Below are 23658 nucleotides of genomic sequence, written 5' to 3'. Positions count from 1 at the left end.
GAGTTTATTTTCCCGATGCAACTAATTCACACAAGTCCCTTTGTTTCGAAAGTGTAGTAACAATATTAACAGGAGCACTATCCCATCAATTCAGGAAAAGAAGTAAGGAGGATAGCCAGCTTGCTGTCGTGATGCGAGAGCAAACACGTCGTTGCACTAATGGCGTGCATAGGCCCCACCGACCCTCAGAACGCTTTGAAGGCACTCGGGGAAGGAGTCAAACAGGCTGCTTGCAAGGTCAGGAAGAGCCTGCAGCCTGCTCCATTCCTCTTGAACCGCCGCCCAAAGGATATCTGGCGATGACTCGTGCAGCTGCCTTTTAGCTAGTCGCTTTTTCACTAACCCCCATATATTTTCAATGATATTCAGAGCTGCCTCCTTGGGAGGCCATGGCAGCTCCTGGATGCAGAGCTGTTCAAGCAGTTACCAAGCGCAGCACGGCTGAGGCTGCTCGCAAAAGTAACTGCCAAACAGGCAAAAAAAAAAACAACTATCCTATTCTTCACCAGTTGCCTGCAGGAGCAAGGCTGCGCTAAAAAAAGAGAGAGAGGGCGAGAGAGAAAAATAAATTTTGCTGGGCCGTGACAGTCTACTGAACCCCCCTAATACTGTAGAATGGGAACGGACCGCAACTCTCTCTCGTTATCAGCCTCCTCGTCACCCGCAGTGCCGCGCGTTGTCATTCTGGCGCTCCGGTGTTCCGTCATGTGTGCTAATCTTTTTTACTCGCGACTGTTCACTTTTCTCCTAAGGGATATTACTCGGTTTAACTACGTTAAAACCCTACCACTGTTAGAAATTTCCAGAAATATATGCGCAAATAGGACTGCCCCCCAACCACTCCCTGTTAGGATTGCCCATAAAACTATTCCTCTCTGATGCTTGTGGTCAGCTGACTGATCCCCACCACATCCTTCCGGCCTGTTCCCCTGCCAATCAAGGTGCAGAGCATCATTGGGCACCAATGGGAGGTGCATCCAGTTCATGCTTGCTGCTTGGCCCACTGCCAACTGCAGTGCTTCCGAATTAGAGTTTTTATTGAAACTTCTTTCTGGGCAAATTGGTACATCCTTGTTCTAGCGCTTGTGTCTAGTGTTTCGTCTCTTGTTCTGTGGTTGCATGTGTTAGCTTTTCCTAGAATTCGAGTCTATATCTAAAATGCTCATAGCTTGGTTGTTCTCGCTTCTTCACAGCTCTTGGCTATTTGGAAACTTTTCATGATCGAATCGCACGCTGTTGAAAGCGCTCTCATTGCATCACCACTTATGCAGCCGGCCCTGGAGACTCCTTTCATGGCACAGTCCTCAAGGCTGAGGCCTGCTCCACCTCTACCGGGTCCCGGTCAATCTGTGCGGACTCGGTTGCATCTGTGCCCGTGTGATGGGACGAGGATGAGGCAGCGCTCATCACATTTCAAGGTACCTTCATAATTGGTGTCGTCCATTACTGTTGTGCTGAGTAGGACAGTCTCCTGCACCTCCCTAAACCAAAATTTGCTTGATCTTCTCTCCACTGGTCATTTATTTATTTACATGTTTATTTACTTTAAATTAAATTTATTCAATTCCAGTTCAATTTATTCGTCATTATGAAGAGGTTGGGTGCACCGACAAAAAGCCAGAAAAAAAGGCTTGACTGAGGTCGACGCATCCTACAAAGAGTTGACAGTCGTATGCATGAAAAATTGATCATAATATTATTTACATATGCATAAACAGTCATATGCATTTCAGTAATAGCAATTACATATATGAATACGGGCATAAAACAGCACATGAACACTAAAGGTAACAATAACAAAAAAGCAAGTACAAATCACAGTGACACAACATTGTTGGTAGTACTTAAGTATGCATCAGTCTGGTACATTATTTAGTAAATAAGGAAGAGTACAGCACAGTATTTGGTGACCATAATTAGTTCCAGTTTTAGGCACAGTCCATATGAAATGAGTGTTAGTCAAATACTTCTGTTCTTTCCCTTTTAAAAGGGACAACTGTGTCGTGAATGAGCTATGTTTTAAAACACTAGTCTTGTACCGCCTTCAAAGTGTGGTGTCGTACAGCTGGGAAACGGGGCACATATAGCTCCCTATGAGTGCAATATTGCAAGGGGGAAGGGTACAAGTGGCAAGTTGTGATGACGATATGAAACTTTTTGAATAAAAAAAAAATGCCTTGTAAAAAAAAGTAAGTTGATAAAAAAATTCCCAGAAACAGTGGGCCAACATTTGCTCCACCAAGGACCAGTCTTGTAGCCCCACTTGCATCCAGGATTTCCAATGCCATGGTGAAGAACAGCACCACATGCCCACCTCGCAGCACTTAGTGTGGTGGCCCACGTGCTGCAAGCACCAGTTCTTTTCAGTGCACTAGCACTTAAATAGTGGCCGTTCCCCACATTTGGGCCTTGTGTGTTTGTCAGTTTGTCATCTGTTTGTCTGAAGCCGGTTTTGTAACAGTCTGCTCACCTGCCCACTGTGTCAGGTGGCAGCTCATTTAATCGCGAGAGGCTGTCTGGGAAGAGCAACCTGGGTCGCAACCAAAACCAAGCAACCCAAGTTCCACCGATGGTAGCACCTGCCATAGCACCTGCCTTGTGTCACTGCACCACCACTCAGCTTACCACCGGGTGGCTTACCACCCTAAAGGGACACTGAGGAGAACTCTATCAGATTTTTTTTGTTTGCAAAATCCGATAGTTCGGCATTTCTTGGCTTTGTTGCCGCTTGTCCGGGAGCGAAAGATGTATTTATTTCAAAGAACTTTGGATTCGAAATTGAAAAATTTTTTCCCGCCGCTCCGATTCAAACTCGAGAACTCTTATGACGTCACGGAGAACTCTTATGACGTCGTAGGACGGAGTGACGTGAAACGTGACGTAAACACAGACTCCGTGATTTCTGGCAGCTAGCGGTGCGGTCTAGCAGCTGCCGAAATGAAAGCTACCGCCGCCGCACGTTGAATGCATCTATCGGGGGTCGCTGCCGTCGCTTCGTTTACATTTGCACCGGCGTCTTGCCAGCGTTACGATGGATCCCGTTCCCGAACACGACGACGTAGTTCTCGCAAAAACTCTGGCCTGCATTTCAGCGACCTCCGCCCCACAGAGCGTGCGATGCTTTTGAGGGAGCACGGTTAGGTTAGGCGCCGGCGGGTCGTTTCCCCCTTCCTCAGTGAGCAGCCGTTGCAAACTAAGTATCATAACCCCAGTGCGGGGAGTCGCGAGGGGCCAGGACAAGGTCGTCGCGTTGCACCTATCGGAGGCTGGCCGGGCCTTTCGGGCCAACGGATTGTGAGTCCTTGAATGGCGCGGAAGGGCTAAGTTATTATTTTTTTGCCACAAAAAAAACGGGTGGGTGCTCAAAGGCGGTCGCGTTTAAAGTTGGCGGCTTAAAACTAAAGCCGGCGTCCGACGCTTCAACGGCTTTTGCTAGATCCAACGAGTCCACTGGATCGGCCTGTCTTGCCCACTTGCATGTGCCTTCAAATGTGTACTGTAAATGGAATAAATTAGCCGAGCTCGAAAAGAACAGCTCGGCCCAACTGCCGCAGCTATTGAATACAACGCACACCACGCCACAGAGCCAAATCAGTCTGGCCGGGCCGGCGGCGGCTGGCGCACTTGGTGCGAAATAGAGACATGCTCCAAGTCTCCGCCAGTACGGTAAGAGTGCGGCAAAGCCGCCGAACACGTCGGCAGTCAAGCGCAGTTGGAGCATAGAGGGTCTCGCTTTGGCCGACGTAACGTCTTTGCGCAGCACGCGCGCGCGCGTTACGCCGGAGCATAAATGCGCCTTAACCGAGGCTGCGCTTAACCGCTAACCAACGTATTCGGTGGCGGAATCTATGGGAGCCACTGAAACCCCCCGCCCGCTCACTGAATAAAAAAAAAAAAATTCCTGCGCCAAGGCTCAGAATCGAACCAGGGCCTTTGCTGTATAAGGCGGAGACGCACCACTCCGCCACGACATCCCAGTGAAATCTATCAATAAAGGCGCATCTAGGGAATGCACTCTTCCAATGCAGAAATATCCGCGCTTTCGCAACGTATGTCCTGGCCTAACAGAGATAGTCATCAGCAATTTTTCTTAACTGCCTTGTACCTTGGTTCCTGTCCCTAATAAACATTTTCCGTTAAGTAGTTTGAAGTTGACTGGCACAGCCGGGAATGTTTCGCCGGGCGAGCGTGCGAAGACACAAGTGCTCTTTATACTGCGAACTGCCTTGTATGATCGCCGACCATCGTGCCATCATAGTATTTCATCGACCGTGGTGATCATCTGACATGCCTTGACAGGCTCCTTCAAAGGTTAACCAGCACTTGAAGCGGCACTTGGAATTCCTCTGCTGCTCGGCGCTTGTAAATCGAGGCGCGTCAAAAACAAAACCACGGGGCACGCAAAGCTCATAGACGCGAAACGCCATAAAAAATCGAAACTCTCCTGGCCGCCTGTGGCGCCGCCAAGCATCGGTTTTCTTTGCTTCTAACATTCAGGTTGTCTTTTGTCTGCCTTCCTTGTGTGATAAAAGTGCACTATCGGTTTTGAAACAAAACTTACTTCAATATTGAACCGCGCAATCTTCGTTTGTCAGCCTCAGGGATTCGCGGTACCATGTAGGAAGGAAAATTCCTCCAAGGTGGCATCTCTTGTCCTATGACGTCGCCACGCTTGTACTTGCGAGATTGGCCTGTGGCGGCGATATCTGTATTTTGGTTCTTGCTATTTTCTACCTTACAAGAGCTTTGTTTTCAGTAAGAGTGGCGTTTTTGTGATCATGAGCTGGTTTTCTATCGATACAAGCCAACTTAAATTTCTGCTCAGTGTCCCTTTAACCTAGCAGAGCAGCGCAGCACCGAAACATACCATGCTAGCACACATATCCGCATTTGGCCTAATTACCCAAATCGACTGACATTTTTTTCTTCGTAATTTCCTACCGTTGATGAAAGTTCGGTCACCTATTAACCTTTTGTAGTACCTGTATTCTTTTCTAAGTGCACACATGCGTAACATATAAATTTTGTACTCGAACGAGTCCTAGTAATAGATCTTCAGTGTTGCTAGACAATTTTATTCACTCGTTTGAGCAACAAAAAGTGATGCACACAAGCACCACTGTCTTCACAACGAGTAGAATGGGCATCACAGCAGGAATTGAAATGTTGTACACATGTACTGCTGCACCCAAGTGCACAGTGACTCACTGATGAGATGGCCCGAAGCATTCGAAGTGATATCCAAAGGTTTTTCCAGTGTGCATAGCGGGTCCCAGGTGTCCCAGGTTCTTGGCTGCTCAACAATGTGAGTGGCCAAGGTGACAATCCAGGTTTAAGATGGAATGTTCACCGGCTCATCTGGGAACATGCACTTTTTTCTGTTCCTGTTCTGTGGTTTTCTGTGATAAGTGCTGTTGCGTTTTCTAGGAGCGATGCTGGTAGAGGGTTCAGAAATGATAGCTTCTTCGTCATCTGCGGGTGCCAATTCCATGGCGTTCTCCTTGTCGCTTGAGCTGTCACCATCGTATTCACTCATGGCCGGATTATGCGGAGGCTCAAAAAAAAGAGGGATATAGCCTCTCCTTGTGAGAGCGGCGTCGACCCCTGTAACATGTTCACTTAGGCCTATTAAGCTCATATTTCACTACTGCTCTGGTGCATCACTACTTTTGGGAAGAAAACATGGCTCAATCGAAAAGGCTTCTGTCTAGGTGCCGGATTCACGCTCAGCTTCTCACTGTTATTGAAATGTCTGCTCAGTTTCGCTGCGCACTCTGTACCAGTTTCCGTACAGTTCGGTTGCACTGTCGCAAGTGTGCAATGCCGGTTTTAGCAGTTCAAATGCAGCTTGGCACCAGCAGCTTCCAAAGCCGAGAATTGAGTGCAGGCCTGATCCTCTGCTAGTCTTGGCATTGCTAACGAATTGCAACCAGCTGTGTGCTGCCCACATCAACAGCCACCAACATCCTGAACTGTGTGCAGAATTTTCAAATAGCACATTTCAATTAGGTGTTGCCTTGATGCATGTGTGCCTCGCGGCAGGTGTTGCAAAACGCATGTCTATTCTATTACTGAACATGACTAAAATGTCACTGTGCATCATGCTGCATACATGTTTGCTTTTCAGACCTGGCGTCGAGTATGCGTAGTTGTTGCCTTAGCGAACTCGGGCACCGTTCTCTTCGACAAGTGCAATAAATTAGTCTCTTTACCATTTATAACAACGTGCTAGCCACCATCTACTTCTATGGCAACTGCATCTGCACGATTCCGGCACTGACCACTGAGTTAGTTTCAGCTAGACCTGCACAACATTTGCACTTTTTTTAAAAGAATGGCGTCATGCAGAAGGGCACCATATTGTACTGCTGAAACGAATGGCGAAGTGCAGCACTGTACTGTGAGAACCAGTTCCATGTGGTGCAGGTGAATTGAGTGGACCCGAAATTGTGCAGCAGCTACAGTCTATCGCTGTCACTTATCAGTACTTAGCTTTGAATCTCTGGGTACCATGGTTGAAAAGGGTAAAAGCTTACACTTGAACTGACATCGGGAATCGAGGATCTGAGCCGTGTTTATCTCGAAACGTCGTCCTGGATTTGCCACACCAAGGCTATCAAAAACATCTACTACACACAAGGAACATCTACCGCAGAGAACTAAAACGCCGGCACTTGTTTCTTTAACATCATGCTAGATGGCAGCATTGACTGAAATTGTTCAGTTGTGTACGATTGGTTTGTTACAAGAGCTTGAACCACCTAGGATAAATGGTACAAATTGTACTACTCTCCTGCCTAGAGCTAGTGGACCAGCTGATCATCATAGTGTGAACATCTGCGCTGATCTCATAAAGCTATGCAACCTTACATGCAGGCCTGGACACCTCGCGTGTGCAACATGACCTGAAATTATGCCTGCAGCTAGCCTTGCACCTGGGCCAATTACGGCAACCCGGTAACGGGCATCGGGTCCCCGGTTAGCCACCCCTGCTCTATGTCGGGCCGCTGCTTTGGCTTCAAGGTAGGTTGGTGAGTCATCACTCCATTCAAACCTTTTTTGCTGCTGCCCTCTCCCTTCTATCAGCGGGCCCTCATCAGTGCAGCCCCTTTTACTTAATCTGACATCCCAGATTCTACTCCAATCCAAGCCATGGGCGTCTCCCTTCCTGCAGACACAACACTTCTTGAATGCATCAGAAATTTTATGCAGTAATTCATTCGCTTGGCTCTGCTCTGCACTTGTGAACACGTTAGAGTTGCCAAAATGCAGGATAACCTTGTACTACTCTGGTATCGAGTGCTGGGTGCACAGTAACGAATTTTGTTTCCAAGAGAGCATTTCTTGAACCTATGTGTTGAGTTGCAGTTTATCTTTAGTGTCTTGTTCTCAAAGAAATTTCAAAGTATTTTTTAATTGAAAACATGTTAAAGCTCTGATGTTCATTTAGTTATTGGATGGTAAAAGTATTCTCTGTTTATTTATGTTGCTATACACCGACTCCCATTAAGACAAACTCTGTTCAGGTGTTTCCCTGGATCAAACGACCAATATGAGAACATTTGGTTGGCTTCCCATAGAGTCACTAAAAAATTCTATGTAAGATGAACTGTTTCGCGTGTCACGGCACTCATGGAATATTCGTGAGAGAAAAAGAACACGTTTGGGAATGCTACGCTCGCTAACCTGTGCCATTGTATTCAGCCTGCTGCGTGCTGCTATAGATAGGTGTTTTTTGATGAAATTTCGCTACTGCTGCCACGTTGGACTGAAAGAAAACAAATTAAGCTATGTTTTTACTGTGCTGCACAAATCGCTGAGTTTAGTGGGAGTATGCTGTTTCGTTTCTGGGTGCTTTGGGCCACAACCCCGTGATGATCTCTTTTATTCATGATTGGAAGAGAAGAAGTCACATTGATACCACACATACCACTCCCCATATCTTTGCCACTGGGGTTTTAACTGCATGTTATCACGCCGTGAACTCGGTGCATTGATTGCATCACCACCGCCATGTACTCTAAGGCTATGTGAACTTCCACCTGCACCTTCTCAGAACTCTGTGAATTACAAATGCTATGAGCTACATTTTGCACTGTAGCTTCCACACCGTCATAGCCCTTCCTTACTTAGACGCTGCCATGGGCAGCTCTTCACCCGCAAGGGGCTGTGTGTGTAGGTGTTCCTTACGTAACCCACCCACTGTAGTGGCTCAGTGGTTAGATCGTTTGCTCTACTCGAGGATACGGGATTGAATCCGGGTCACGGTGCCAGTGTTTTCATGGCGGAAAATTGCAGAAATTGTGTGCTTTGCAATGTCAACATAACTCTAAAGGACTTTAGGTTAATTAAAATTAATTCGGCGTCGACTACTACAGTGCCTCTTCTTTCTTGCTTCCTTGTTGCAGTTCCTCCTCTATACCTTCCCTCATGGCACATCTACCCAGATGTGAGACAGTGACTGCATCTTTCCTTTCCTGAAAACCGACTTTTATTTTATGTCTACAGCGTGGTCGCCTGATCGCATGTGAAGAGCTGCTTTTGATTGGCTTGAGCTATGCCAAATCAGCTTCGTCCCCTCAGGTTAATCTTAAAGGGAGTCCCCTGTGCCGCATCAATTTACAGTATAAAGTCAGTGAATGCTTGCAGTGGGTGGAGCCACAGTGTAGAACCAAAAGATGGAATATTACTGTTTTTCATGAGAGGCCACTCGCATTGTGAGAGTTCAGCGCACTACTGTGACCTTACATGGACACTGCCTTGTTACTACACACACGCTGTATGGTCGGCACCAGTAAGCAGCATGATTCCGTCTTTGCTAAGATTATTAAATGTGAGGAGTGCATCCAATGCAATGGAATCGACGCGGCTCATTTGAAGCACACTCTCCTGATTTGTGCAAAATGCTTATATGACACAAGTCACCATTATCTGCAGCATGCAAATGATGGTGAGTTGCAGCACCACGGGTTCCCGAGCATCTGCCCTGCCCCAAGGCCCCCAAGCTCCAAGCCCCCTCCCCACAAGGAGAGGTCCAACACGAAAACAGCCATGCATTTTGCACATTCTTCCAGCGTATCTGAGGATGCAATGGACACCAGTGGGATGGACAAGGATGCAAGGGCTCCTCGGACTGACACAGGAGAGGGGAAACCCTGAATCAGGGAGCCCGAAAACACAACTTAGTTCTTTCACTACCCACATAATACAAGATGGTTTTCATGCACTGGAAATGCAGGAAGGACTTTAATGAAACAGGAGAGGTCTGCCTGGTTGTCGGCCTGGCATCCTACTCCAGGGAACTGCAGGGGCTCCTACATAACCTAAGTGACATAAAAGACAATAGCCACACACTCACCCGGGGCCTTGTGTTTACAGGAGATGAACTCGGGCTCAAAACACAGACATAGGTAATCAAATACTATAAGGTCGTCTTCCACTGCAACCGACAGCAACTCTCGGGTGGTGTCCCTATCATAGCAAAAATGGAGTCGCAGCTTGTGAACACAAGCTTAAAACTACCTTAGAAGCTGTGGTGGCCATCCTACACACGTTTAAAACAATTACAGTGTGCTGTGTATATCTGGAGGCACATCCTGATGTAACCATTCACGAATTGGAAAATCTTTTAGAGCAGCTACCAGAGCCATATTTGATATTAGCAGATTTTAACGCGCACTCTAGCTTCTGGGGTAGTGACAAAAGTGACACTAGAAGACAAGTTATTGAGGATTTTTTATGTGCGATAACCTTTGTCTGCTAAGCACTGGAAAGCCAGCCTATTGTTTCCCTAGCTCTGGAAAAATGAGCTGTATAGATCTGTCTTTTAGTTCATCCTCTATTCTTACGAATTTTAAATGGGACATCTTATATGACCGTCTACCCGTACTCATCAGCCTAACATCTTCACCTGAAGTCGTCCCAGCAAAACCGCAACATTGAAAGGTGCACTTAGCCAACTGGTAAATGTTTCGGGAAAAGGCCAGCCTAGATAAAATAGCCTCGGACAACCTCAGTGTAGACAAACTTAACGAACTGTTCACAAACTTTATTATTACCACTGCGCGCCAAGCTATTCCTCAGTTCTCTGGAGTAGTAAAACAAGGTCACAAATATTGGTACACAAAAGAATGTAAAGAAGCAAAAAAAAAAAGCCTGGGGCATTTTTCGTAGGTTCAACGCAAGAATTTCATAAATTTTAAAAAGGCAAGAGTGAAAACTTGATATCCGTCCTAGTTCCAAAAAGCTTTGTGGTAAAGTTACAAGTCATCGATAAGCAGCTCAACCACATCGAAACAAATGTGGGGAAAATGTTAGAAAGCTAAATAGCAGCTACTGTCCATTCACAGTTCTCCTTCTGACGACGCCCAGTATGCAAACAAGCATGGAAGGACAGGCAGGTATATTGGGTGAATACTTTTCTGCAGTTTGCAGTGTATCATACTACACAGAATCATTTCTAAAACACAAAGACGCAGAAGAGAAGCAAAGACTGCCAACAAGCGGCACAACAAATAAACCTTACAATAATTTAATTACAGTTCAAGAAATTCATACAGTACATGGGAGAGGCCTTTGCCCTGAAGTGGGCATAGTCAGGCTGATGATTATGATGGTGACTTTCTTCTGTTAAGCAGTCTGCACCCGGCCCAGATGAAAGAAATACATTACCAAATGCTAGCCCTTCTTTCTGAACCTGCCAGAGAAGCTATTTTGAGACTTCTTAACAAAGTGTGGTTATCGGGGAAAATACCCGATGCCTGGAAAAGAGCTATTGCACCGTTTCTTGAACCTGGGAAGTCATCAACGCCTCCTAGCAGTTATAGACCGATAGCCCTTACTAGTTGCCTCTCCAAATACTTTGAAAGCATCCTGAATATAAGATTAATCTTTATCTTTGGATCCTCTGAAATTCTTGACATCCATCGATGTGGTTTTAAGAAAGGATTCGCCACTACAGAAGTCCATCTTGAAAATACTGTCCACGAACTTTTGTACATAAACAGCACTGTCTTGCTGTCTTTTTTTGATTTAGAGAAGGTATATGACACAACCTGGAGGTTTGGTATTCTACAGGACCTGGCTGAGATTGGCATCAATGGCAGGATGTTGAACTGCCTAAAAGACTTCTTATCTAACCGTTCATTCCAGGTATGGCTGAGTTGAGCCCTTCCGAGAAATTTTATTCCAGAAAATGGAGCACCTCAAGGGTGCATTATAAGTGCAACACTCTTCGTTATAAAAATGAATTCTATAAGCAAAATAATCCCAAGGTCTACAACATATTCAGTCTATGTCGACAATCTTAGATAGCTTGCACATCTTCCAACATATCAACATGTGAAAGACAAGTACAGCTAACAATGTTTAAACTGGCAACATGGGCAGACAAGAATGGTTTCCAGTTTTCTCCACAGAAAATGGTGGCCATTCTTTTCTCACTCAGACGAGGCTTACAGACAGATCCCACACTATACCTGAGCGAAACCAAATTACCTGTAAAAAATGAGCACGAATTTCTAGGCATCATTTTGATAAAAAAACTCACTTTCCTGCCTAATATAATTGCATTGTGAAAGCAAGCTTCTCGTTCACTGAACCTGCTCAAAGTCCTTTCACACAAACACTGGGGTTCTGACAGGGCAAGCCTTCTACAAATTTATCGCTCTGTGGTACGGTCCTGCTTAGACTATGGTTGCATAGTATATATGGTTCAGCAAGGCGGTCTTACTTGAAATGACTAGACCCAGTACACATACTAAATTTGCGTCTTTCAACTGGTGCTTATAGAACGTCACCCATAAACAGTCTGTATGTAGAAACCAGTGAACGACTACTTGAAGACAGAAGAAGCATGCTCACATGCTTATACATTCTAAATATCCGTTCCCTACTGAAACATACCTGTTACCCTGTAGTTACAAAGTGCCCATCTAGAACACCGCTTAGCAACAAACCTCAGACTACCAGACCACTGTTCTTCCAATTTGAAGAGATGTTCTAGAATATTGGTGCAACTGACAAGTTACCCTGCATAGCACAAAGAATAGACCCACTACCTCCATGGTGCAATTTCCCTGCAATCTGCGATTTCATACTTACACGGTTCCGTGAGAAACAATTTCGTTTCTCATTTAAGCTCTATAGAATCAGTTATTCAGTTCACGCTGGAGGTGGAACAAGAAAACTCCCTGCCGTTTTTGGATGTCCTCGTATGCTGAAACCACGGCGCCCTTCAATTCTCCGTATACTGCAAACCAACTCACTCAGGCCGTAATCTTCATTTCGCTTTGAACCACCTGACGGTCCATAAAGCATCAGTGGTGAAGACGTTGTTCAGAAGAGTTGAGACACACTGCAGCACAGAATTTGACAGAAGAACAACGCACGATATTCAAAGAACTCATCATGAACGGCTACTCAAAAAACCATTTGCCTTCAAAACACAACATGTGCCAAGATATCAACGCACAACAACCAACGCCACCACCAAAATACATCACTCTACCTTATGTCGGAGGTATCAGCGAAACCATACCCGAATCCTGAAAGGGGGCCTCCAGGTTGCGCACAAGCCCACAGACACTGTTGCGCTTTGCCTACCTGTTCCTAAAGACTGGCCACGCAGAGAAAGAGCCCAAGGCATTGTCTACAAAATTCCTTGCACCGACTGCTACGCAAGCTACATCGGCAAAACCAAAAATCTCAAAGAAAGAATTCGGCAGCATAAAAACGACATCTGCAACTTCGCAAGAGAATGCAATCCTCTAGCCGAACATTCCGAAGACACAAGACCACAGAATCAGCTTCGACGAAACCAGCATCCTCGGAACCAAAACAAATTACCAAAAAAGTCTCCTAGTCGAATCCTGTCACATCCAAACTACCCTGAACAACATCAACCGCACAAAGGAAACCTGCCCCCAGTATATGCCCAGGGACTTCGCTCTGAAACTCAAAAGAAGAAAAGTCGCCATTGACCGCCTCCCCAAAGTGCGACAACGTGACTCACAGCCTTACCCCCTTCCACCACGGCTTTCACATCACGGCTTTCATTCTTTTGACCCCCTGCTCCCCTACATGCATACTTAAAGACGCTAGCTACTGCCCTCAGTCACCCCTGATGGAGCCAAGCCGGCTTCGAAATGTTGGGTTTCAAATGAAAGTTTTTGGTTGGAGATGTGTAGTGTTGATTATAAGTCTTCAGATTCAACCATGCTGGCAAATCTGTCAAAATGTTTTGTTTTGAGGAACGTTTCGAGGAAGTGATTCTCTGCCATCTCCTTATAGACCACGCACACCTTAAACACAACTTCCTGCTAACAAAACAAGACAAACCTGTTTTTGAAGATTGTGGAGATGAACTCAGTTAATCACATTTTATTCTCTTATGTGAAACTGGAAAAACTAAGGAAACAGTACTTTACTCAATTTTATAATGACTGCATCCGTTCTCGCCCAATGTTGCTGTTAAGGGATAATGCAATGCTTGAAATGTCTTGTGTTTTTAGCTTTTTAGGAGAAGCTGGATTTCTTCAAAAATTGTAATTTCTGGCCCAGTGCTTCGCCTTACTTTATGATACATCTCAGCCAGTTTCTCATTCCTGAGAAGAAGGCTGAGGTCTTTATTTGTTTTGTTGGGCGTCTCAAGATTTTGGCCCAGCCAAGGATGGTTGCTAAGGCTACCCAACCTTCTTGAAAGCTTTTACTATTGACCATTTCTAAAATTTGTTTCATATGTAATCACTATGTAGTACGAAATAATTTTTTAAGCCGTGTGCACCACCGATCATTTCTTTTAATTCCACAAAATTCTTCAGAAAACTTTTCCTACACCGAAAGCTTGGCGCATGATGAGCTTAGTTGCCTAGGTATGTGCCATAAAACCCAACCCAACACAACACACATCTATGACACACTAATGGGACTCGAAAACCTAGCTTCGTATTGATAACTTTGAAACTGCCCTTCGGCATGTGAGCAGAGTTAATTTGAAAGGAACTTCCATGTTTGGTTCACTCCAGTAAGCAAGCTGATCTCATTGGCTGCATTTAAGCAAGGGAAAGGCAGAGCATTGTGAAGGGACTTCTCTTATCAGCCAGCTTCTGAATTAACATATGCGCACTTGGAGCTTCAGCCCGCTCATTTCAGATGAACAGTTTTTTGATTGCCTTGATTTTGTGCTTTATGTTGTCGAATTGGCTCTTTAAATGCGGTCGCACGAAGTTTAGCACAGATGTCGCCATAACCTCAACGGGGGGATCAACTGCTTTTATAAGCCCAACACACCCTCAACTCTACAGCTGCCAGACCTACTGTACTGACAAATCATCATCTCTTCCCTTGGAGCTCCAAGCGATTTTAAATGCCATAACAGCTTTACCTGACGACACTCCTTATAAGCAGGTACACCTATTCACTCATTCCCAAGAAGCTCTCAAGCACCTAAAGAAAGTGCGTGGTGCCCTTCGGGTTTCCCAGGACATACATGCTGCTTGCAAATCTTACCCGGTCCCTATACTCATACACTGGCTTCAAGCACGCACAGATGTCGACAGCATCGCATCTGACATGTCATCTCGTTTAGCGGACGTACCGCAAACACCTCCTGCCTCTTTGCCACCAGATCCACTTCTGACACATTTAACACCTTCAGCCTCCCTCAGGTGGCGTACACGTGCTCTTAGTCCCCCGTGTACCCACCCCCTTCCTCCCAACCTATCACGGATGGAGGCGGTCTCTCTGAGGCGGCTGCGTGTCGGAGTGGCCGTTACGCCTGCAGTTTGCCACCAGTGGAAAATTGAGAAGATTCCTGCGCCAGAAAAATGCCCTCACTGCAACACACCCGCTTCTGACACCACTGTTCGCCACCTATTGTGGACTTGCCCAGGAACTTCGCTGGTGCACGCTCGCGCTCTGCAAGAGGCAGGCCTGTCCTCAAACAATGACTCCGATTTCAACTTGTGGATAACGAAAAACATTTATGCCCGAGGATTATGTGACTTTTTACACCTTACTGGACTCCATGCCTTTTTGCAACCTATTAACGTAGTAACGTTCATTAATGGCATCACGTTTTATGCCGTGCGGCACATTTAGCATCCTAAATAATAACTTTAGCTTTCTCTGTCGCAATCCTCTAGCACTCCTCAAAAGCTGTGATAGCAAAGTCAGCAATTTTCAAGGGACACAGACCTAGCTTCCTGGACTCTTCTCTTGTGAAGGTCCTCTGTTTGCCATTGACAAAAGCGCTCCTGATGAAGCAGGATTGGTTCAGTCAGCAACCATGCTTGGAGCAGGACTTGCATGTTCATGTGGCTAGTGGGTGCTTCATTAGTTGCATCATACATGGCTGTGCTAGTCTTAATGGTGCAGCTTCGACTGCAGAGACAGGCCGGGTTGCAGGTGGAGGGTGCATGCTTGCCATCGTACTGCGAATAGCACATGTTACATTTATAATAAACTGCACATCTCCAACCAAAATTTTAACTTTAACCCAACGTTTCGAAGCCAACTCTGCTCCTCCATCAGGGATGACTGAGGGCAGTAGCTGGCGTCTTTTAAGTATGGAGGGGAGGGGGGGGGGGGAAAGAACTTTGCTCTTCAATGCAATGAAAAAAGTCGCCATTCAGCACCTCTCTGCAGTGCGCCAGCGTGACTAACAGCCTAAACCCCCCTCCCCCGTGCCATTCGCGACACAGCTGTCGTTCCTTTGACCCCCCTCCCCTCCATACTTAAAAGACGCCAGCTACTGCCCTCAGTCACCCCTGATGAAGGAGCCGAGTCGGCTTCGAAACGTTGGGTTAAAGTTAACATTTTTGGTTGGAGTTGTGCAGTTTATTTATGTCTTCAAACCGAACCAGACAGGCAAATCTGTCAAAATGTTTAGTTTTCACATGTTACATTGGCAGTTGTTGGATCAGAATTACAGGGGGCACTTAAGTTTCCTCACGTGCTATAAATGCGAAATCATTTATGCACTACTACTGTTTTCTTTGCTGCACTTGTGTTTAATTAAAGTTTTTGGCCTCTTGATGCTGAGCTTAACACATTCGGTCGCCTGGCCGCATTCACCCATTCTCGGCGTTCCATGTCTGATGCGTACCTCTGTCTTTGGAGAATCTCTCTTCATGGCAGTGACCGTTCATAACTGAAGCAGCACTTGGAGTGCCGAAACCCTTTTGAATAGTTGCCTCTTCTGCTCTACTTTCTCGTTCCTTTCCATCGTTCTTTGGTGACCTCTCACTCCCTCTCACGGGTATCGAGGCCTAGTGGTGCTTCCGCGCCACGAAACCGGAGACTCTGTGATGAAGCAGTTCACATAAAAGAGGTGGCTCTGAGAGATCTATCCTGGTGGTGGTGACGTCATAGGTTTTCTTGCCACTTCCTCTCCACACTTTCCATGGACATTTCCTGTGAATGTCATGCATGAGCCAAGTAATGCTTATGTATTAATAGTAATAACCCTTAGCGGTGAATTTAAAACATCAGCGTGATCTGGCTAGATAAACTTTCTTTAGGGTTGTGCAAATGATGAAATTTTCTTATTCAAATTGAATATGAATATGAAGAAAAAATGGCTTCGAAGATCGAATCGAATATCTGGTCAGCACAAAAAATAAATTCAGAAAAGATAAACAAGCAAACATTGCTGCTCATATTTTTTTCAATATAGTGTATGGCCTTTGCAACTGAAATGAAAGAAACTAGACTGCCTGAGCACCGTATAAAAAAAAATCATGATGTGTGCAGAAATGTATACTACTTAATTGAGCAGCATAGCAGTTTCCATCCTGCAATGTGGTCAGGCAAAATGAAATCCGTAGCATGACAAGACTGGAAACAAGAATAGCATGATGGCTAGTGAAACCTCATTAATTTGGAGTTCAATGAACCGACAGAAATGCCCGGGTTATTCAAAGGTCGGTTTCTGAAATTCTCGCGGCTCCGAAAAAAAAAAAAAACGAAAATGCGGCAGTCTTATGAGGCGGCTGTATCGTGCAAACACCTGTAATCACGTGACGAGCACAGAGTTTCGGCGTGCTAGAAGACATCGCGAACGTAAGCGAGGTGAGAACGCACATTGACGTTGGAATGGCGAGACTGCTTCTAAAAAGGAAAAAAAAAATTGACCAGCGACGTGTCAGTCAGCATCTGAAAGCGGCACAGTGCTGAGATTGGACTACTGGCGAATGTGCGGGCCGACAATTGCCATTGCCACGGGCGAGTGGCGAAGCTCAGAAACCAAAACTATGTGACCAGGTTATTTTTTTGACCTAGTGACAGGGGCCCTCCGAACGTTGTCACGCCTGCCGTTACGCCCCCTTAAGAGGTGCATGGGTTACAGTGCACCATGCAATAAATAGGCGGGATTTTTACAGTATCGCTTGCCCTTTTATGACACCTCGACTCGCCCCTTCGGGAGCCTCACGCGAAATTGCGCAAGTAGGCTTTCCCTCATAGCGTAGTTGACCAAAATAAGATGGCGGTGGTCACGCTCAGAGAGTTAAGGTGACAAAATGAATGCCATGGGTGTGGGCACTAATTAGATAACATATTACGGAAGGATAAAAAAAAACGCGCTTTCGCGTTGCAATTATTTAGAAGCGGGTCGTCCCCCATGTTCGCAGCACGTGTGGTTATGTGGGAAAGCCCACTTGCGGAATTGCACAAAAGGTCAAGCCTAGCGGCTTCGGAATGCGACCGGTCCACGCAATAAACGATGGAGAAGAAAGAGAACAAGGCCTTTATATTGTTTTCATAGAACTTTAAACTCTATATTAGGATAATCTGCCCAGATATCGCGCTCTTGTCACAATAAAATTTACGAAAGTCGGCGCGGTATACGATCGCTGCTGAGTATTCGGGGATTTTCGTATATTCAGAAATTCACGAATATCATTTCTCGAATACGAATATGAACCGAATATGAAACATATTCGATTCGTATTCGAAATTTCGAATATTCGCACACACCTTTTTTTTTTTTTTGAAGCAATGTTTATTGCCTCAAAAAAAAAAAAAGCACTAGTCGCACCCCTACTTCTGCAGGTTGCTGTCGAATGTGCAGTATTTTATTGTAGTCACGACTGACCAGCAAAACAAACATGGGAAAAACTTTAAGCACCTTATGAGTGGAGCGTGGTAGCATTATAGATCCCCATTGTTGCAATTTCGGCGTTTCTGATTGTAATCAGATTTTCTCCCATTTTTTCTTGCTTCTCTTTTTTTCTTCTTTCCTTTGTGGGCATGTTGTGGTGATGCGACCAGGTCATTCAAAGTCTCTCTACCAATTAATTATTATTTTAATTTCCACCCGCCACGGTGGGCAGGTTGCTCACTATCTGATGGGCCGGTTGCCACTCTTCCCTGTGGGCAGGTTATGTCATCACAACATCATGTGACCTTTCTTGACCAATCACCGAATTTTGGGACACACACGCTGCCATTTTTGCGGAATGTTCGCCCTAAGGCTGTTGCATTAGTTAGAACACACACCGCTCTGCTTAGACTTGTAGCTTCACAAAGCATCGCAGTGTGGGGTATTTCTAGCAATCCAAGCACACTCAGCCCTCTTATGTGGACATGGACGTAACCCAGTAAGCAGCGTAATGTATCCATTTCACCAGACGATTTGACTGCCTTCAGTGTGCACAGGCTGGCCAGCTAACACTGCTCGATGATCTTGTTGTCAAAGCAGGTCTTCAGAATGTCGATGGCTTTGCCATTAAATGTTTCCAAGGCTTGGATCCTTGCTGCTGCCTTCATCTCCAGTCCACTGAGCAGAATTCTTCAAGGTGTATAGACACCTAACTTTCGTGTGCATGTTTTCTTCTTTGTAATGATGCATAAGGCATTATTATACATGGATTACAACGTGATATTCTCCTGCGACCTTCAAAGAATTTGTAATCAAATTTCTTTGTTGTGCTGTTTCGGTTTCAACAGCCTAACAATGCCTGTGATGTCAAAATGTGCTTATAGGTCTCTCAAGACATGAAAAACTGGGGTATAATTGATGCTTCATCAATTTAATTTGCTACTATACTAAAGCCATTCTGCCTCAAGAAGTGGAATAACAATGAACATAGAAGCAGCAATTATATTGCAGTTTTTTCATGCCTCACGTGACCTCTTACAAGCACACTTTGACGTCACAGTCATCGTTTGGTTGTTGAAACCAAAACCGAAACAGTATGACAGAAATATTCGATTATAAATTATTTAGCGGTTGTAGGTGAATACCATGTTGCACATCATTGTAGAAAAGAAAACATACCACCGAAATTGGGTGTCTACATTTTCAGATATTGGAAATGGTTGTTTCTCAGTGCCACGGAGGGATCCCCCCTCACCCCGACTAGGGCGTGTGGATGGAGAGGTTGGGGCCACACAATGTGCACCAAGTAATCAAGAGGCGATGGATGCCGAAGAGAGCCCCACGAGCGGAGAGGCAGCGGCGACCGCACAGACCGCGGCCACGGCAACGGCACAGATCCCGCGAGAACGAGAGCTGACGGCCATTTTGGCCACAATTTCCCAAATTAACGAAAGGCTAGGCAAAATGGATGCCCACCTCGAAGCTGTCGAGAGTCAGCCTCACACGCCATCGGTGAGGCACAAGCGCCTAGCTTGGTGCCTAGCTCGACTCAAGACGTTCGGAAAGGATGATGCAGAAGCCAAGTAAGAAGCAGCAGAAGAAGTCTGGGCGGCCTACGATCCTCTTTGAGCCTACCATCCTACTAGCCTACCAGCCTACTAGGCCTACCATCCTCTTTGAGCAGTTACAACGCGAAAGCGGGTGGATTTTTATTTGGTCCTTCCATATTGTGGTTCATTACTTTCACATCTTCAGTTGTGAATTCCGCCACGTCCTCTCGGTCATCTGTGGCATATAGGAAAGAACACCTGCAGAATTTTGCAGGGGGCTTCCGAAGGGAGGTCGATGCCGAGGTGTCACCAACAAAGCAAGCGATCACATGAAAATTGCACCTATTGCGTGGTGCATTGTAACTCGCACACCTCTTAAGTACACGCACCGGCAGGTGTGGCGACAATAGGAAGGCCCCTGTCACTGGCGAAAAAGAGAAAAAAACTGGCCACGTAGCTTCAGTTTCTGACTTTTGCCACCAGCAGTACCAGCCCGTGGCAACAGCGGCTATTCGCCGCGCATTCGGCAGTAGTCTGAACCAACTTGCGCGCTGCTTTCAAAGGACTGGCACGCAGCTGGTCTTTGGTTTCTTTTTACAACCTTTGTTCGTAAAGTTTTGAGACTGATTTATTTCCTTCTCTAGAAATGATTCCCCAAAACAAATGTTGGTGCCTGTGTGTAGCGTCATCTTTTCGGGCTGACCTGAGCTATTTATGTTTATTGCTGTGGCAGCCGCTAGATGGCACTACATGTAGAAAAATACGTTTTCACTAGTCGTTTGCGCATTCTACTGTGAGTGAATGTGGAGAGATGGACGACCACCTCAAACAGCGTGTAAACATAAAATTCTGTGTGAAGCTTGGCAAGACAGCCACGCAGACGTATGAGCTTTTTCGTGACGCTTACGGCAACGAAACATTATCGCGGGCGTGAGTTTTCGAGTGGCACACGAGGTTCGTTTTGCGGAGAACGTCGGTGGAAGACAACAAAAGGCAGGGGCGCCCTTCAACCTCACGGAATGAAACCAACGTGGCTCTAATCAAGGAAATTGTACAGCAAGACCGCACCATTACAGTCCACATGCTATTAGATGCTCTCGACATTGATAAGGCAACATGCCACCAAATTTTGCGTGAGAACTTGGGGAAAGAAAGCTGAATGCCAGACTTGTGCTGCACTCCCTCACACAGGACCAGAAGGACACGCGGGCATCAGTGAGCGCCGATTTGCTCTCCGAGGCAGAGAAGGATGCTGGATTCGTCGACATCATTGCTGAAGACAAAACATGGTGTTTTCAATACGATCCTCAAACAAAGAGGCAGAGTGCCGAATGGCGGTCCACAAGCTCTCCGGCGTCGAGAAAGGTGCGGCGACAGAAGACCAAAATAAAGATGATGCTGATAGTTTTTTTCAATGCCAGAGGTGTCATACACCACGAGTTCGTCCCACAAGGGCAGACGGTCAATCAGGAGTTCTATATACGCGTGCTCAAACAGATGAGTAATGCATTGCGGCGCCGTCGCCCTGACTTATGGGCATTTGGACAATGGAGCCTTCTCTACGATAACGCAAGGCAGCACACTGCTCTCAGCATGACAAAATTTCTCGCCAAGCACAGCATTACTGTACTTCACCATCCACCATACTCGCCTGGCCTCTCTCCATGCGATTTTTTCCTGTTTCCTCGTGTGTAGAGAGCCCTAAAAGGTCGCTGGATGGGGAGCGTGGAGGCCATTCAAAACGCCACGACAAACGAGCTGACAGCCCTGCCAAAAGAAGCGTTTTCCAACTGTTTCCAAGACCTCAAGAAGCGTTGGAATCTGTGTATAGACTGCAATGGGGACTATTTCGAAGAGGTGCTACACAAATGATTTCAATGTTAAATGCATTTTTTTTCATGGGCTCAGTCTCGGAACTTTATGGACAAAGGTTGTAGAAGCAGGCTCATCATTCTGATGCCGATGTGCGTTCCTCTCACTTAAGTCCACGCGCTGTTCTTCCAGCACGGCGAAACTGTGGGCTCGTCACGGATGGGCGATGGAGCCTTTTAACAAGGCTTCATCGCATTTTCGAATTTTGGGAATTTTTGGGGGGTTTGGGGGGCAGGGGTGCTTAATTTATTGACTCAACCTTTGGATAATTGTTGCATTTCTTTTAGTCTCTTGGAGTCTGAATAATTGAGGCTTTACTGCACATGTTGTTTCTAGCTGCTAGTCATGTGTCATTCAGTTCATTTTATTACTCATTTTGCATAGCATTGCACTGTCTAATAAACAGTGTACACTTATATGCACATCATATTTGTGTTTGTATGGTGCTGAGACAACTCTAGTTTTGTTTATCTCTGTTTCAAAGGCCATGCTTTGTTCTGAAAAAATAAGAGCAACATTTGCCTATTTATCTGTTTGATATTTTTTTATACTGAACACTTATTAGATATTCGATTACGGGTTGCCCTAACTCCAGCTGTGACACGCAAGTGGCCGCAATTCCAAGATTTATATCCCCGGCCCTGGTGTCCAGTCTGCAAGATCAGAGATAGTGAGGCAGATATTCACCACCTGCTGTGGGTTGGCCCGGCGCTGAAGCTGACGATAATTCCCCACCTGGCGGTAGTGGGTCTCTCGCCGAACAATCCGGATTCATATATCGCTTGGTCACAGGGACCACATAATCGTTCACTACTTGATCTGACAGATCAGCCGACTTTTTTTCATTTATTTAAGCATCCTCCCCATCCCTCAGTTCATAACCTTTATGCCCTGAGGGAATAAGCATCGCTTAAGAAAAAAGATATTCGATTCAATATTTGAAGGCATTTTCTTCTTCATATTTGTATTCAATCCATACTTTAAAATTTACATATTCGCACACCCTGCTTTAGTTGAAGTATGTTTGGCAGTTTTAAGTGTTTATGCCTAGTAGTTTCCAAAAACTAGAAAACACATCAAGGTGTAAAAAAAAGTGAGCATTCCTTAAATTTTATTGGTTGCTCCCTACTATATACAGGGTGCGGTAGGTATTTGAGCACAACGTTATGTTTAGATGTAAACAGACACAGAAACTCGAGACAGATCAGTCCAGATGCAAACAGACACAGAAACTGGAGACAGATCATTTATGACCTTTTAACGTTTTGTACAGGTGGCCATACAACGATATCATTCAATGCAACAGCCGAGGACGCTGCGGTGGCTCAGTGGTCATGGCTCTCGGCTGCTGACCCGAAAGACGTGGGTTTGATCCCGGCTGCGGTGGTCGCATTTCAATGGAGGCGAAATTCTAGAGGCCCGTGTACTGTGCGATGTCAGTGCTCATGAAAGAACCCTGGGTGGTCGAAATTTCCGGAGCCCTCCACTACGGCGTCCTTCATAGCCTGAGTCGCTTTAGGACGTTAAACCCCCATAAACGATAAATTAGAAATAGCCGTCAGCAGCAGGAACAGACTCTACACGCTGTTGAAACCGACTGCAGGCAGCGATGAGGTGCGTCTTCGGAATGTTTGACATATCAACAACAGCTCCTCTGAGAGCCGCAGTGGTGTTTTGTGGGTTCCTGTTGGACTCCCTCTCTATCACTACCACGCCGCAGTTGTAGTAGTCCATTTGGTTGATATCTAGGAAGCTAGGAGGCTATGTGTTCGGAGTAACATGGTCATGGAGATTTTCGGCCAATCATTCTTGAGTTGTATAGGCTGTGTTGTGATAATGGGAGTCTCACTGAAATTTTTTTTTTACTTTTTTATGCGAAAACTGTGCTAAAAATGTTTTGCAGTGCTTTTTATGCTACGTTATGTTTGTTTCTATCTTATTTCCCACTCCTGCCTAAGGCCTCAAATAAGGCTGGTAGTATCTTCGAAATAAATAAATAAATAAATAAATAAATAAATAACACACTGCCTCCCATGGGCTACAGTAGTAATCCAGGGCTTCCCAACCATGTTCAATATCTTAGTGTAAGCAAGGCACTGACTCTGGAGTTTTGTCCGAGAGGCGCTTGGCTCTGGT

At 45.7% G+C, this 23658-nt stretch overlaps 1 long non-coding RNA gene across 3 annotated transcripts in view; it reads left to right on the top strand.

Moving 5' to 3' along the window:
• The window catches only part of LOC144107984 (uncharacterized), a 34054-nt gene that overhangs the window by 3942 nt on the left and 6454 nt on the right, over positions 1-23658 (top strand). The window contains exons 3-5 of one of the 3 annotated variants that reach the window (XR_013309452.1): positions 1272-1418; positions 6877-7023; positions 8938-9337. This is a non-coding gene — a long non-coding RNA (uncharacterized LOC144107984). Of the gene's footprint in view, positions 1-1271; positions 1419-6876; positions 7032-8937; positions 9338-23658 lie in introns of those variants that run through there. The other 2 variants (XR_013309454.1, XR_013309453.1) reach the window with 2 other exon arrangements.

Source organism: Amblyomma americanum, chromosome 10 (genome assembly GCF_052857255.1).
Source record: "Amblyomma americanum isolate KBUSLIRL-KWMA chromosome 10, ASM5285725v1, whole genome shotgun sequence".
Classification (NCBI taxonomy): domain Eukaryota; kingdom Metazoa; phylum Arthropoda; class Arachnida; order Ixodida; family Ixodidae; genus Amblyomma; species Amblyomma americanum.
This window is presented reverse-complemented; position numbering and strand designations above follow the sequence as displayed.